Below are 17641 nucleotides of genomic sequence, written 5' to 3' on the forward strand. Positions count from 1 at the left end.
CACCAAGGGACTGACCACCTTTCAGGCTCAGATCGTAATGGTTCTTATCCAATGAAGACGTCATACACGCCGCGCCTATAATGCGAGGGCATGCTGAAAAGCAATGCCTCTTAAAATTTAATGTGAAAATTCTTGAAGCTTTTTAAACAAAACAAACGTCATCAACATTCTATATCTTTATTCTTCAAGTCTACACGTCTGCAGCCCTCTGCCGCTTTGGGGCTCCGAATTGTAGCGCATGACATGGCGGTGTGTAAAGTAACTATGTCGCTTCGTGAGAAACAGTGTTCTGTAATCGAGTTTGGAATTCGAAGAATTCGTCCACAGATGGAACATCCTTTCAGTACAACAATGCCAGACCACACACGAGCCCTACGACATCTGCAATAATCAAGAACAATGGTTGACAGACATCGATCATTCTTTTAGCCTCCCAACTAGGACCTGTCCGATTTTAGTCTGTTTCGAAAACTTAACGAACACTTCTGGGAACTTCTCTTTGATTGTGATGAAATCGCTCAAACAGATGTGAAGTTGTGGCTCCGTCAACAAAGTCAAACATTCTACAATGACAGTACCAAGAAAGTATCTTGTTGGGAGAAATGCTTTCGTCACCACGATGACAGTCCTAAGAAGTATGTAGACACGAAGAGTAAAGATGTAGACTGTTAATAAAGTTTGTGTGGTGTCACCGCCAAGCTTGCTAGGTGGTAGCTTAAATCGGCCGCGGTCCATTTAGTACATGTCGGACCCGCGTGTCGCCACTGTGTGATCGCAGACCGAGCGCCACCACAAGGAAGGTCTAGAGATACGGACTAGCACTCGCCCCAGTTGTACGACGACTTTGCTAGCGACTACACTAACGAAGCCTTTCTCTCATTTGCCGAGAGACAGTTAGAATAGCCTTCAGCTAAGTCCATGGCTACGACCTAGCAAGGCGCCATTAACCGTATCTGAAGATAGTCTTATTTGTATTATCAAGAGCGATGTACCACAAGGATAGAATAAAGTTAAGTATTCGAGGAGCTGCACACTTTTCTTATTAGAATTCACTACTTATCCAGTTCCAGAATTCACGCCCGTCTGCGTTAGATAGCGTGCATTTAGGCCGCCTCTATCTACAAGGTGTTGGCACATTTACCAACACATCAGTTTGTTTTACGTGAAACGGGGTGCAAAGCTAGTTCGCGTCCGTAGTTGAAAACTACACACGTGCACCCTGGGTAACGCTAAATGAACTAGCACCATACTGGCGACCAGACAATCGGTAAACGATCTCCTGGTCATAATCAAATCACGATGACCCACAGAAAACGGAATGCTGAGTGTACGTCTGAGGGCAACTTGACTAGAGAGCTCGGGCCGATCGTACGAGGTTGCCAACTTAATATTGAAGGCATCAGTAAAGCCAAATGCCAATACATGCATAAAATTTTAACACTGTACAACATTGACATAGTTGCAATCCAGGAGACCCATACAGAAAACGATGAGCAGCTAAGATCAAGAGGTAAAATAACGGGCTATGACCTGATAGGTGCCTCCGCAAGTTCTACAACCCCTGCCTCACCCCACAATATATGTGGTTGACTTCAACAGCCACCACGAACTGTGGAAATACCGCACATCTGACCAGAATGGTGAAGACTTGGTGAAATGGGCTGAAGATTGCAATACACAGCTAATCTTTGACGCCAAAGACCAAAGTACATTTAAGTCAGCTACATGGGGAACTGAAACCCACCCTGATATATGCTTTGTTACGGCAGACACTAATAACAAACCTATACCAGCCTCCCGCAGAATACTTGGGGACTTGCCTCACTCCCAACATCGTCCGATGCTCATAGAAATAGGCCTTACTATCCCCCTAATTTGCTCGTATCCTCGGCCCAGATGGAACTCTGGGAAAGCGGACTGGGCTACTTTCTCAGAGAAACTTGATAAACGCCATGGATGGATACATCCAACTTGCAAAATTTGCAAAAGATTTGTGGGAGCAGTCATCAGCTCAGCTAAGAACAGCATTCCCCGGGGATTTAGAAAAGAATACGTGCCGGGGTGGAACGAAGAGAGTGAGCGCCTCTATAAACAGTTCCTAGAGCATGGAGATAGGGAGACTGCAGATGACTTATTGCCCAGTCTGGACGCTGCCAGGTGCACTAAATGGATAGAGACTGTTGAGGAAATGGACTTCACAAAATCAAGCAGAAAGGCGTGGTCGCTACTTCGGAAGCTTGGTGGCAGTAGCAGGAACCAACTACCAACCAGTTCTATTTCTCCAAACACAGTTGCGGCGCACATCAGTAAAACCTCTAGAGCTCCAGGGGATCGAGCTCATACCATAAAAGTTAAAAAGGAACTTAAAAAGTTGGAATCTTTAATAGGAAACAATTCATTACACTCGCAGCCCTTCTCAATCGAAGAGATAACACTGGCTCTGAGAGACATCAAGCCACGGAAAGCCACAGGGCTTGATGGAATTCATCCAGAGTTTCTGATTCACTGCGGTAAATTTGCAAAATTATGGCTTGCACAGTTCTTCTGCAGCATGATGGAAACTGGATGAATACCAAATACGCTTAAGAAAGCAAAAATCATAGCGATACTGAAACCAGGTAAATCGAATGACCAACCAAACAGCTACCGCCCACTTGCCCTTCTTAACACGATCTACAAACTACTGGAGAGACTTATATGTAACAGAATAAGTCCAGACATCCTAAAGTGTATCCCTGTGGAACAAGCAGGCTTCCGGCCAAACAGGAGCTGCACAGATCAAGTCCTCTCACTAACGTCCTACATCGAGGCAGGCTTCCAAAGACAAGAAAAAACATCCGTGGTATTTATAGACCTGACAGCGGTTTATGATACTGTATGGAGGCAAGGCCTGATTTACAAACTATTCCGCATCGCGCCATTTTTGAAAATGGCTAACCTTACCAACGAGATGCTTTGCAACAGACCATTCCAGGTGATACTTGGAAATTATAGGAGCAAAACAATGAAGCTCAATAATGGCTTGCCCCAAGGATCAGTCCTGGCACCGCTACTTTTCAGCATGTATATAGCCGATATGCTTAATACTAAATCTGAAAAGTTTGGATATGCAGATGACTGGGCCATAGCTACACAACATCGAGATATGGACCATACTGAGACTGTCCTGACAAGCGACGTGTCCTTGCTGGGAACGTACTTTCGTGAATGGAGACTACAACCCAGTCCAACTAAAACTGAGGCTATGTGTTTCCACCTGAATAATAAATTGGCTAACAGACGCCTTAAGATATATTTTGATAACAATATTCTTCCTTACAATAAAAATCCAAAATGCCTGGGAGGGACATTAGATAGAACCCTGAGCTACAAACAACACCTCATCAACACTGCTGCAAAAATCCGTAGTAGGAACAATATCATTCAGAAACTGTGTGGTACCAGCTGGGGTTCCTCCGCCTCTAACTTGCGATGGTCTGCTTTGGGACTTGTCTACTCTGCGGCAGAGTACTGTTCCCCTGTTTGGCAAAAGAGCTCTCACACCAAGATGGTGGACACAGTACTGAACCAAACTATGAAGATTATTTCAGGTACAATAAAATCAACCCCCATTCACTGGCTACCTGTACAGAGCCACATACCACCACCTCACTTACGAAGAGAACATGCGCTTCTCAGAGAATTTTAAAAAAATACAAGACAACCCGCAACTTCCGATTCACGCTTTGAGCAATGGCATTGACAGAGATAGATTGCGCTCTAGACATCCACCTCTTATAAGGGCCAAAGATCTGGAGGAAAATGGTTTCTGTCTTGCAGAACGCTGGAAAGTGGAATGGGAAGAATCAGCACCACCACAGGTAAACACCTTACTGAAACCGTCGAACTGGCCTCCAGGCTTTGGATTACCACGTAAAACCTGGACCATCCTCAACAGGATAAGGTCGAGCCACGGTCGATGTGCGGACTCTCTACACAAATGTGGAAGAGCACCACCCCCAAAGTGCGACTGCGGCGCTGAGAAGCAGACGATCCGGCACATCATTGCAGAGTGCCCTCTGAGAGCCTACTCAGGTCAAAGAACGGACTTACTAGATGCGACTCGAAGTGCAGTTCAATATATTAAAAACCTAAATGTTAATTTGTAATTATATATATTTTGTTCATGACATAACTGTATTTAATTCTTTATGTCTAGTTTTTAGTGCCAAAGTTATAAAGTTATTGTTGTTGTTGTTGTAGTCTTCAGTCCTGAGACTGGTTTGATGCAGCTCTCCATGCTACTCTATCCTGTGCAAGCTTCTTCATCTCCCAGTACCTACTGCAACCTACATCCTTCCGAATCTGCTTAGTGTATACATCTCTTGGTCTCCCTCTACGATTTTTACCCTCCACGCTGCCCTCCAATGCTAAATTTGTGATCCCTTGATGCCTCAAAACATGTCCTACCAACCGATCCCTTCTTCTAGTCAAGTTGTGCCACAAACTTCTCTTCTCCCCAATCCTATTCAATACCTCCTCATTAGTTATATAATCTACCCACCTTATCTTCAGCATTCTTCTGTAGCACCACATTTCGAAAACTTCTATTCTCTTCTTGTCCATACTACTTATCGTCCATGTTTCACTTCCATACATGGCTACACTCCATACAAATACTTTCAGAAACGACTTCCTGACACTTAAATCTATACTCGATGTTAACAAATTTCTCTTCTTCAGAAACGCTTTCCTTGCCATTGCCAGTCTACATTTTATATCCTCTCCACTTCGACCATCATCAGTTATTTTACTCCCTAAATAGCAAAACTCCTTTACTACTTTAAGTGTCTCATTTCCTAATCTAATTCCCTCAGCATCACCCGATTTAATTTGACTACATTCCATTATCCTCGTCTTGCTTTTGTTGATGTTCATCTTATATCCTCCTTTCAAGACACTGTCCATTCCGTTCAACTGCTCTTCCAAGTCCTTTGCTGTCTCTGACAGAATTACAATGTCATCGGCGAACATCAAAGTTTTTATTTCTTCTCCATGAATTTTAATACCTACTCCGAATTTTTCTTTTGTTTCCTTTACTGCTTGCTCAATATACAGATTGAATAACATCGGGGAGAGGCTACAACCCTGTATCACTCCTCTCGCAACCACTGCTTCCCTTTCATGCCCCTCGACTCTTATAACTGCCATCTGGTTTCTGTACAAATTGTAAATAGCCTCTCGCTCCCTGTATTTTACCCCTGCCACCTTTAGAATGTGAAAGAGAGTATTCCAATCAACATTGTCAAAAGCTTTCTCTAAGTCTACAAATGCTAGAAACGTAGGTTTGCCTTTTCTTAATCTTTCTTCTAAGATAAGTCGTAAGGTTAGTATTGCCTCACGTGTTCCAACATTTCTACGGAATCCAAACTGATCTTCCCCGAGTTCCGCTTCTACCAGTTTTTCCATTCGTCTGTAAAGAATTCGCGTTAGTATTTTGCAGCTGTTACTTATTAAACTGATAGTTCGGTAATTTTCACATCTGTCAACACCTGCTTTCTTTGGGATTGGAATTATTATATTCTTCTTGAAGTCTGAGGGTATTTCATCTGTCTCATACATCTTGCTCACCAGATGGTAGAGTTTTGTCAGGACTGGCTCTCCCAAGGCCGTCAGTAGTTCTAATGGAATGTTGTCTACTCCCGGGGCCTTGTTTCGACTCAGGTCTTTCAGTGCTCTGTCAAACTCTTCACGCAGTATCGTATCTCCCATTTCATCTTCATCTACATCCTCTTCCATTTCCATAATATTGTCCTCAAGTACATCGCCCTTGTATAAACCCTCTATATACTCCTTCCACCTTTCTTCCATCCCTTCTTTGCTTAGAACTGGGTTGCCATCTGAGCTCTTGATATTCATACAAGTGGTTCTCTTCTCTCCAAAGGTCTCTTTAATCTTCCTGTAGGCAGTATCTATCTTACCCCTAGTGAGACAAGCCTCTACATCCTTACATTTGTCCTCTAGTCATCCCTGCTTAGCTATTTTGCACTTCCTGTCGATATCATTTTTGAGATTATATCGTTATTATAGCAGCTTATTTCTCTATAAAGGTGATTTGTACTTGCCATACGGTAAATAAAATAAAATTACGTAAAACGTCTTAAGAGCTTCCACCTAAAAAATTTAGAGCCATTACTTTTCAGTACGCCCCAGTAGCATCGTAGTCTGCCACGAAACTGTCGACGTCTGTTTCATTTTCCACCAAGTTAATGTGCAGATGTTCCTTAATTGTGACAGTTGGATTTAGATACTTTTGTTCCAGTTCTTGTTTAATACTCTGTTCAAAATAATTCAATTTTTTCTCATTCATTTGGTATTTGATACTGTCTAAACGAAGGACACAACGATGTAGTGAAGGTATCCTATGCTAAAATCGATGAATCTGTAATCAGAACAACTTTCTTCGTCGCACCATTTCCATAGACTCAATGCTCATACAAGGGAGCTGCTGTTTAGATTAGATTGAAGTTGGTGCTACAGTGCTATCTCGAACTTAATAATGTCACTCGGTTCGTTCATGATCAAAAAGGTTATTAGCTCTCACACATGGTTCCATTCCTTTCCCTCTGAAATTAGTAATTTTATTGTTCCACGTTGTTGATCGAGCATTACGATCGACGAAAATTAGAGCTCCAATTCCATTCTTAAAACTAGAATGTTGCCTAGTTTATCAAACTCAGTATTAGACCTCTTGTTACGTCTCTGCACAAGCTGGCTCCATCAAATTTGTGAAACTCTTTGGTGAGCTCCAACATCACCGTGTAAATCTGAAAATTGTTGCAGCATTATGGCATCTATTAATTTACTGCTGCCCATATTCCCTTCATTATTCTATAATTTCGTCCTATTCCAAGTACATTAGTGCTTAAACACAGGTTCTTTCAGAAATATGAAGCCAGTTTTGTACTATATTTCAGTGTATGTAAATGTCTCCACAAAATGAGAACAAATTGATTTATTTACCTTGTTTTTAGCTTCAGGATGATTACCAAAACAGGAATAAAAATACGTTTAGCTGATTGTACGGAGAAAGCTTTCGGTTCCGTTCGACGCCATCGTATTGCTTATAAACTAAACCACACACAACAACCCACACACTTGTTCAAAAAGAGAAATTGCAAGTGCGCTTAGGGAAAATACATAAATCAGAACATATCGCAACAGAAGGCACAACACAGCATACGATCACCTTAGAAAGAACAAAGAGCGACACAAAATATAATAACATATGAGTACATAGCATTGATGTCTTATGTAACAGACCGTAAATCACAGTAGCCTGAAGGATAGACACATCGACATCGAAAATAGTGATGTCAGAGGGTAGAGCCTAGGGAATTGAAACAGAATCGAATCTTACCAAAAATTGAAATACTTGTGGGTCTGACTATTCACGACAAATCCGCAAGAAATCTAGAATCAGGAGAAGCCGCTTAAGGTTGACAGTTACATTCAATTTTTCAAGAATACCGACACCACAACCTCTTAAAAATGTTGAAGCGCATCTACATATGCTGAAAGACAATTCTCTTATATCCTACAGAAAGACAGCTGCACATAAAAGGCAATAGCGAAAAAGGCACTACGTATTTCCCACTGTTTAAGTTTGATCAGTAAGCAAACAATTCTGCCACCTATGAAATCTGAAGACATACCGTCTCAAGAAGCTAAAAGTGTATTAACAATCGGCATCTTTAAATGGCACATCACTGAAAAATTATATACAAGCGATTTTCACTGAGGGTTGAAGTTTCCCAGGTAGACGGAGACACATAGATGAGGATACACGAAATAAACGTCTGAAACTGCTAAAACATGTAGAAAATCTGAAATACATGCATGTTAGTGTAATCGGGACAGTACTGTAAAACTCGAGAATGCATGTTCCTGACATGTCACAGATAATGCAAAGACACAAGAATAGTGTATATTATACCTACATTTTCAACTTACAGGTGAAGATTCCAAATAGTTGTCAAGTAAACGGAAACCACTCACGAGAGCAACACATGTTCGTTTCACGAGAATATTCCACTACCGCCGTAGATCCGTTATTTAGTAATGTAAAATTAACGTCGGTAGTAAATATACGGCAACAAAATGTGCCCATGTCTCGCAGTTCCTCGAACGTTACATTTAAGGCAAGGAAAAAGGTTTTGGACGCTTCAGAGTATTGCAACTGACAACATGACAAATGAAGGTAACTTCATTTCAATTTTTTTCATTTTTTCGTACGCTATTCAGAATTCTAGTAATGTTAAATGAACAGCGATGGTAAAGTGATGTCAACAAAAAGCGCCTGTATTTTACAGTGCCTGCTACGTCACACAAAAGCAAGGAAAAAAGTTTTGGGACGCTTCAGAGCATTGTAAATGATAAAATGGAAAATGTTACCTTCGTTTCATATTTCTCCTTTTTCTGAAGCCATTTCAGAATGTAAATGCCCTTAATGATAGCCGAGCTTCTCTGAAACTACGATAAAGTGTTTCGTATGAAGCTGAAGCCAAAAATCCCACATGGGTTTCCACAGACACGGAGCAATCAGAAAAAATTTATATAAAAAGTATTGTTCCTGTATTGTAGATACGATCTCTTGTGATAAGGTATCAGCGAACGAGGCGACACACTCTTAGGACACTGGGCTCGTATTCTCGAGGATGACCACTTAAATATCCGTATGACCACCGAGGGCGATTCCGTTAAATCGCGCCGGCCGCGGTGGTCTCGCGGATCTAGGCGCGCAGTCCGGAACCGTGCGACTGCTGCGGTCGCAGGTTCGAATCCTGCCTCGGGCATGGATGTGTGTGCTGTCCTTAGGTTAGTTAGGTTTAAGTAGTTCTAAGTTCTAGGGGACTGATGACCACAGCAGTTTAGTCCCATAGTGATCAGAGCCAGAGCCGTTAAATCGCTGTAGGTGAATGCCAGGGTGGTTATTGTGGAAGATCCGGAAGATTTTCTTCTCTTTCCTTCACCAATCGCAGGATCTGCTCCCTCTCTTATGCCTTCGTCGTCGACTGGACGATAACGCCTAAACGTCCTTCCTTTTTTCAACGTACATTCTCCACCTTTCGTCAAGGAACTCCTGCATGCGAAACACTTTGTGCATCACATTTAGAATTAGTTGTTATCATTGGCCATATCACAAATATTCGTAAAAGAGAAACGAGTGTAAGGTCAGTACTTATAGTGATTGCACACGTGTCTGCTACAGCGAGCTATATAAAACCATAAACGCCACAACAGCAAAAATGTTTTTAAAAAAGTTCAAATGGTTCAAAATGGCTCTGAGCACTATGGGACTTAACGGCTGAGGTCATCAGTCCCCTAGAACATAGAACTACTTAAACCTAACTAACCTAAGGACATCACACTCATCCATGCCTGAGGCAGGATTCGAACCTGCGACTTCAGCGGTCGTGCGGTTCCAGACTGTAGCACCTAGAACCACTCTGCCACCCCGGTTGGCTAAAGAAGTAAAATATGCTGCCTGCAAGGATGAGTAAGAAAATTATGCTTAATACATGATTAATACTTTGTTTCTTGAAATAATTTATGAATAAATAGCTTACTTAATTACACTTAGGCAGGGCCACAAGATAAGTTGACACGGTGTAGAATAAGAACATGAGCGATGGTAGATATAGCGAAACCCCCCTTAACCGGACTACAGGGGGAGGGGCGGTTTCGGACAATAAATGTTTTTGTTACAACAATATTTTGTATTGTAATTGCAGTACATAAGTGCAGAGTGCCGTACCTGTTATAACCCTGTCCAACCACTCAGAGATTGAAGAAAGAATTGTTCCTGCCTCACTTAACAAGTCAGCTAACATTTCAACTTTTTATTACAGTCTCAGGCCAGTCAAGGCCATGCTTTTTTCTTGTTTTGGGCGAACTAAAGAAAAACTGCTACCCCTGCTTTTCCGACGTCGGAAGTGTCCAATGTTTATCTGAGGTTTTGTCACAGCTTGCTCTAGAAATTTAGCTTTAGATTTCATCTATTCTGAGCGCGAACCCCGTAATTAGCTGCAACAGTTTTCTATAAATTTCCTTTTTCAGCTTCATTGATAGCAGTTAACTTATCAGCTTAAGTAATCGCAACATGTTTCCGCTTAGCCACCATAGCATAAAAATACATCCACAATGGAAAGAAACAAACAGTCGAACGCACTATTGTTGCCAGTGAAGCTTCGTTTAGACTGGTGAATCGATGGCTTGGTAAGCAACCGAAGGTCATGCATTCACGTCATCCCGCTCTCCGCAGCCTGGCATACACCAACCTCGAATCATTTCCGCACAGTGCATTTTTGTCTGCAATTTTCGGAGGCGTTTAAGATACCCTGGGTTTCGGTTGTCCAAGTTCGGTTAACCGTGGTTTTGCTGTATATTACTTAGCTATTCATTTATTGCAGGTAATTTAGCATAAAGTTCGGTTCACGGGTATCCCTAAAACGTTAGAGGCTTGTATCGGGACGAAGCGATACGGTAATTTTCCTTCTACATGCTTCCACAATCCGAGCCCGCCATCGACGAGACGGTAAACCCTAAGCTCTTCCTTCCTTCCTTCAATTCAAACGACAGATATGTAGGAATCGGGAAATGTTTTTTATTCGTTTGGAACGATCACAAGCCAGTTATGAACGCCCTTGCTTACGATCACTGGAATGAGAAGGAAAGTTATAAACATGCAATGTATTCGCAACTGCGAATACGAAAAACCATCATCTGTACGAGGAAATGACGAAAATGAAATTCTATACCGTGTCGGGACTCTAACCCGGATTTCCCGCCTTCCCCGCCTTACCATTAGACTATCCCAGCACGACTCACGGCTAGACTCAAAGTACCATATGCTGTCTCTACAGGCTACACTGCCGGCCGGGGTGGCCGAGCGGTTCTAGGCGCTACAGTCTGGAACCGCGCGACCGCTACGGTCGCAGGTTCGAATCCTGCCTCGGGCATGGATGTGTGTGATGTCCTTAGGTTAGTTAGGTTTAAGTAGTTCTAAGTTCTAGGGGACGATGACCTCAGAAGTTGAGTCCCATAGTGCTCAGAGCCATTTGAACCAGCCTACACCCGTTCATTAATTCTGTATATTCCCGTTCAGGGGAGACATTGGGCAAGTGACATTGAATAATGTCGCCCCTATAAGGGAATATACACAACGAATGCGCTAGTGTAAGCTGTACACACGTGATTGGCGACGTGAGTCCTGCTCGGATAACCTAATGTTAAGGCAACCGCTGGCGATGAGAAGGAAATCCGATTTCATGTCCCGGTCCGGCACAAATTTTCGTTGTCGTCACTGCCTTATACAGCTGATGGTTGCTCGAACTCGCAACTGCGAATACATTTCATATACGAGGCCTGTTCAGAAAGTAAGCTCCGATTGATTGCCAAATTGAAACCACAGTGAACATCAGAAATGTTTTACTTGTAACAATTAGCTACACCTTTCAGCTACTTCTCTACGTAGTCGCCGTTCTGACTTAGACTTTTGTCATAGCGTTGTACCAACTTTTCAATAGCCTCATCATAGAAGGCAGCCGCCAGTGCTTTCCGCCAATTCTCCACGCTGGCCTACACCTCGTTGTCTGTGTCAAAATGTTGTCTTCAAAGACAGCGGTTCATGTGACCAGAGATGAAACTCAGGGGGAGACAATTGCGGACTGTATTGTGGGTAATCTAACATTTTCATTTGAAAACGATGCAGGAGCATCTTCATTGCCTCTGCAGAATGCGGCTGAGAATTGTCGTGAAGACGAAACAGCACGACAGTTATGTAATGCTAGCTGCATAGCTTCAGGCGAAATTTCGCACCAGGCCCTCGTACTTGGCGGCAGACACTATTTTCTAGACATCTTTACGCACTCACTGCGAGCTCAGAAATGAGAAGAGCGACGTGATGCTAACTGGGGTTATACTAGAGACACTACCCAACACATCTGTGCAAAGCTTTATCGGATTTTCATAGTCGTTTCCACTTCGCGACCGATCGGAGCTTACTTTCTGAACGCCCCTCGTATTTCATAGCGGCTGTAGAGGCCGCAGTGCCTGTTCCATTCGGATGTGTGTGCGTGACCGAAGCAACAATGCGTTGTACTTTCGAACAACACATTATCATCATCATCATCATCATCAATGTTCTGTCTAAAGGCAGGTTTTCACATGGTAGCTCTCCAGGCTGTCCGGTCTTCTTCCATTCTCTTCAGGTCTGCATAATTTCCTCTTCCCTTTATATCGTTTATCATCTTGTATCTCCTTCTTCCTCTCAGTCTTCTCCCACAAACCAATCCCTCCAAAGCATCTACTAGCAAGCACTCCCTTCTCAATGAATGTCCCAACCAGTTCTTTTTCCTTTCTCTTACAACCGTCAGCAGACATCTTCTCTCACTAACCCTTTCCAATACTCTTTCATTACTCACTCTTTCCATCCAGCTTATTCTCTCCATTGTGTTCCACATCCACATCTCAAATTCTTCTAACCTTTTTTCATCCTCTCGTCTCAGTGTCCATGTTTCTGCCCCATGTAGTGCCACATTCCAGACAAAACATTTGCCAAGCCTTTTCCTTAGTCCTTTATCTAATTTGCCACATAAGAGTCTCCTCTTTCTGTTGAATGCCTCCTTCGCTATGGCAATTCGAGTTTTCACCTCCTGGTTACATCTCAAGTCTTCAGTTATTGTGCTTCCGAGATATTTAAATTCCCTTACTTGGCTAATGGTAGATTGTCCTAATATTGGACAGTCTGCGTCTTGTACTGATGACCATACTCTTTGTTTTTGCTGTGTTTATTTGCATCCCATATTCCATACAAGCTTCATTCAGATCTTTGAACATGTTATTCACTGTCGGCTCACTTTCTGCCACTAATACCACGTCATCAGCAAATCTTATACATTCAATTCTCTTTCCACCAATACATATTCCTCTTTTTCCATCTCTTCACGGTATACGTTAAACAACGGTGAGGAAAGGCAACAACCTTGTCTAACACCTCGTCCGAAGCTGCATCCTTCTGACATTTCATTTCCATTCCTTATCCTTACTTTTTGGTGTAAATATAGATTCTGTATCAGTCGTCTCTCTTTCCAATCTACACCTTTCCTCTTGAAAATATCCATCAGCTTGTTGTTGTTGTTGTGATCTTCAGTCCTGAGACTGGTTTGATGCAGCTCTCCATGATACTCTATCCTGTGCAAGCTTCTTCATATCCCAGTACCTACTGCAACCTACATCCTTCTGAATCTGCTTAGTGTATTCATCTCTTGGCCTCCCTCTACTATTTTTACCCTCCACGCTGCCCTCCAATAATAAATTGGTGATCCCTTGATGCCTCAGAACACGTCCTACCAACTGATCCCTTCTTCTAGTCAAGTTGTGCCACAAACTTCTCTTCTCCCCAATCCTATTCAATACTTCCTCATTAGTTATATGATCTACCCATCTAATATTCAGCATTCTTCTGTAGCACCACATTTCGAAAGGTTCTATTCTCTTCTTGTCTAAACTATTTATCGTTCACGTTTCACTTCCATACATGGCTACACTCCATACAAATACTTTCAGAAACGACTTCCTGACGCTTAAATCTATACCTGGTGTTAATAAATTTCTCTTCTTCAGAAATGCTTTCCTTGCCATTGCCAGTCTACATTTTATATCCTCTCTACTTCGACCATTATCAGTTATTTTTCTCCCCAAATAGCAAAACTCCTTTCTACTTTCAGTATCTCATTCCCTAATCTAATTCCCTCAGCATCACCTGACTTAATTCGACTACATTCCATTATCCTCGTTTTGCTTTTGTTGATGTTCATCTTATATCCTCCTTTCAACACACTGTCCATTCCGTTCAACTGCTCTTCCAGGTCCTTTGCTGTCTCTGACAGAATTACAATGTCATCGGCGAACCTCAAAGTATTTATTTCTTCTCCATGTATGTTAATGCCTACTCCGAACTTTTCTTTTGTTTCCTTCACTGCTTGCTCAATATACAGATTGAATAACATCGGGGAGAGGCTACAACCCTGTCTCACTCCCTTCCCAACCACTGCTTCCCTTTCATGCTCCTCAACTCTTATAACTGCCATTTGGTTTCTATACAAATTGTAAATAGCCTTTCACTGCCTATATTTTACCCCTGCCACCTTCAGAATTTGAAAGAGAGTATTCCAGTCAACATTGTCAAAAGCTTTCTCATCCATCAGCTTGTTCCACTAAATTCTGTCAAAAGCCTTTTCTAAATCTATAAAAACAGCAAAGATTTGTCTATCCTTTTCCATATATCTTTCCCCTGTAGTTCTTAGCAGGTCAATAGCATCTCTTGTTCCATTTCCTCTTCTAAATCCGAACTGCTCCTCTAAATCCGAACAACACAGGCGCTGCAATATCGGAAACGTAAATGATTGCGGACAAAAAACGTACATGAAACGGATGCAATAAGCTTTTTGCGTTACATATGTGCATAAGTTCCTAACTGCCAATAACGGGTCTGCGGAAAAAGAAACATTATGAATATCGAGAAGCAGAAAGGCTAGTAGCCGTATCAGCAGTGGAGAGGAGCGAGGCGCGGTATTGGTATTAGTGAAGCTCTGCTGCTGGCCTGATATTCCCCGCCGCCCGAGGCGCCTTGCGGGTAGGCCACCCACTCTGCGCGACCCACTTCTCCGGGGATGCGATGCGGACATTAGCCTACATCGGCGCCGGCGCTTGGCTGCGAACGACTCGTAAATTCGGCGCCGTGACCCAGTACCGGCAGACATCGTTCCCCGCCGCCTCACACACGCTATGCTCCACCCTCTCTCATATCCTCGCCGCGCTGACAGTGCAATCCAGCCGCCAGGGTATGATACGAGTTCTTCTGCGTGACACCATAGTGCAGAGTGTCCAGGCTAAGTACACACTGAGGTTTCAAAAGTCATGTGATAGCCATATGCATGTATCAGATGCCGGTAGTGACAAGTACACAAAATATAGAATGGCCTTGCATTGGCGGAGCTGTGATTTGTACTCATGTAATTTATGTACAAAGATTTCCGACATGATTATGTTTCCTTCAGTTTAGAAATCGAGTTGAACTTACGAGGGCTTAGGTCAGGGGAACGCAGCTCCATCTGTCAATCAAATCAGTAACAGCTTGAACTGTAGGTGCTTGAACATTGTCCTGCAAAATGATGGTCAGGTCCTGCAGAAAGTGTCGTCACTTCTGTCTCTATACTGTTCATTTCTGGAATACAGCCCACGGCCAGCTTAGAGACAGAAGTGATGACACTTTCTCCAGGACCTGACCATTATTTTGCAAGACAATGCTCAATCACGTACAATGCAAGTTGTTACTGATTTGATTGACTGATGAAACTGCTAAGTGCTCTACCACCTACTGCACTCTCCTGACTTAAGCCCTCGTAAGTTCAACTCGATTTCTAAACTGAAGGAAACACTTCACTGCATTCCCTTCAGAACTGCTACACCGTTCGCAGCTCATGGTCGTCCGGTAGCGTTCTCACTTCCCGCGCCCGGGTTCCCGGGTTCGATTCCCGGCGGGGTCAGGAATTTTCTCTGCCTCGTGATGACCGGGTGTTGTGTGATTAGGTTTAAGTAGTTCTAAGTTCTAGGGGACTGATGACCATAGCTGTTAAGTCCCATAGTGCTCAGAGCCATTTGAACTGCTACACCAAGCGGTCTAAGGCGCTGCAGTCATTGGTCTGTGCGGCTGGTCCCGGCGGAGGTTCGAGTCCTCTCTCGGGCATCGGTGTGTGTGTTTGGCCTTAGGATAACTTAGGTTAAGTAGTGTGTAAGTGTACGGACTGGTGACCTTAGCAGTTAAGTCCCATAAGATTTCACACACATTTGAACATTTTTTGAACTGCTACAAATTCGTCGGGCACTAGACCGCGCCGCTCGAAATATCAACACAACTGGCACTGCTAAGAATGTCCTACGACTTCCACATCGGTGGCAACGGGTTATACGATATGCTGATGACTACTTTGAAGGTCAGTAAAACTTTGAAACACCTATGACTTTTGTACGAACTGTAAATGAATAGTTGCCACTATTAAAGTTACAACCCTTCTATTTACTGGCGGTTTGCTTCTACGAGTGTGGTTCGTAAATCATATTAATTTCTCTATTTGCTTGCTGCAGTTGCTACCGAATGTGCATGCAAGTATCTGCTTTGTTCACGTAAACGCGCATGTTCTCTATAGCAAAACGCGTTATGTGTGCTTTCTCTTGATGACCTAAAGTCTATTACATAGGTACAACGTCGTTTTCGACGTTCTTATGGGCTGAGACCAACTGAAAATGTTCGTAGTTGCGTAACAGTCAAGAAATGGGACAAACGTATTTTGAAAATTGAGAGTTTCCTTTCGATGTCGGGTCACCACGCGAAACCAGCAGTTCCAGAGGCTTCTGTTGAATTAATCCCTACGGAGTCGAGCGGAGCCCTCGTAATTCAATCAGCTACTGTTACCTCTTTCTACAGTACACGATGCCATCCATAAAACATTGCGCCAATGGGCGTACTACCTGCGGCTTCGTCACAAAATCAAGCCTGAGGAAAGGCAGCTGCGGACGGCATTAGCGGAAAATATTCTCGTAGAAGTGGATGAAACAAAGCATTCCTCGATTTCATCTGTTTCTCAGACGACATTACATTCCACACTCTCGGCAACGTAAATACACATAACTGCCGCATATGGTGAACTGAAGCCCACGTAGTGACAGAGTGCGAACGTCACTCTCCGAATATGAGTTGTGTATTGGTGAAGGACAGGGTAATAGCCCCATTATTTTTCCGGATAATATATACGTACACATGTTGGAGCTGTATGCTGGGCTAAAACTTCCTCTTGAGGTGATCTTTCAACAATATGATACACTATGCCGTTTTGGGAATGGAGGGGAGGGGGTTACCAGATCGCTGGCTTGGAAGAAGCAGTCCGACGAATTCTTGGCACCCTAGAAGCCGATAAACTACGCCAAACGTTTTTTGGGGGGTTTATGAAGAATCAAGTGTACCAAACACCACTTCGTGATTTACCAGATCTGCGATATCTTATTCCTGCAGCTATCGCGTATGCTATGCCTGCAATTCTGAAAAAGACTTGGAAAGAAGAGGAATGCAGATAAGATGTCCGTCGGGCCACTATGGCGTGCGATGTGTATTAGGTGTGTAAGAAAACATATTGAGGTACCATACTTGTACAAACATACCGTCAATAAAATTTCTTTTACAGTCGTGAACACGTACGCTGTCTGGATGTGTTAGTATATAGAGATGATATCATCCAGTTGAAGCAAAAACAGAATCTAAATGAGTTTCTAAAATCTAAATCTAAAGGAGCTGCTAATATACACCGAAGTGTGGCAACATGCGAAAGACTTTCTTGACGATTTTCTCAGCCACCTAAATCACGCTAGTAAGATGATCAAATACACGATGGAAATCAAGGAGAATACTTACCTCACGTCTCTGGATATCAATAGTCAGAAGAAACATAACTGAACTCTACGAAGTAGCGTTTCAAAACTTAGTGTCTGTCTACAATCGACAAACTGCTTCTACCCGGGACAGAGATTTTCGTGTCTGATGTGT

The sequence above is a fragment of the Schistocerca americana genome, chromosome 2, assembly GCF_021461395.2.
Source record: "Schistocerca americana isolate TAMUIC-IGC-003095 chromosome 2, iqSchAmer2.1, whole genome shotgun sequence".
In the NCBI taxonomy this organism is placed as follows: domain Eukaryota; kingdom Metazoa; phylum Arthropoda; class Insecta; order Orthoptera; family Acrididae; genus Schistocerca; species Schistocerca americana.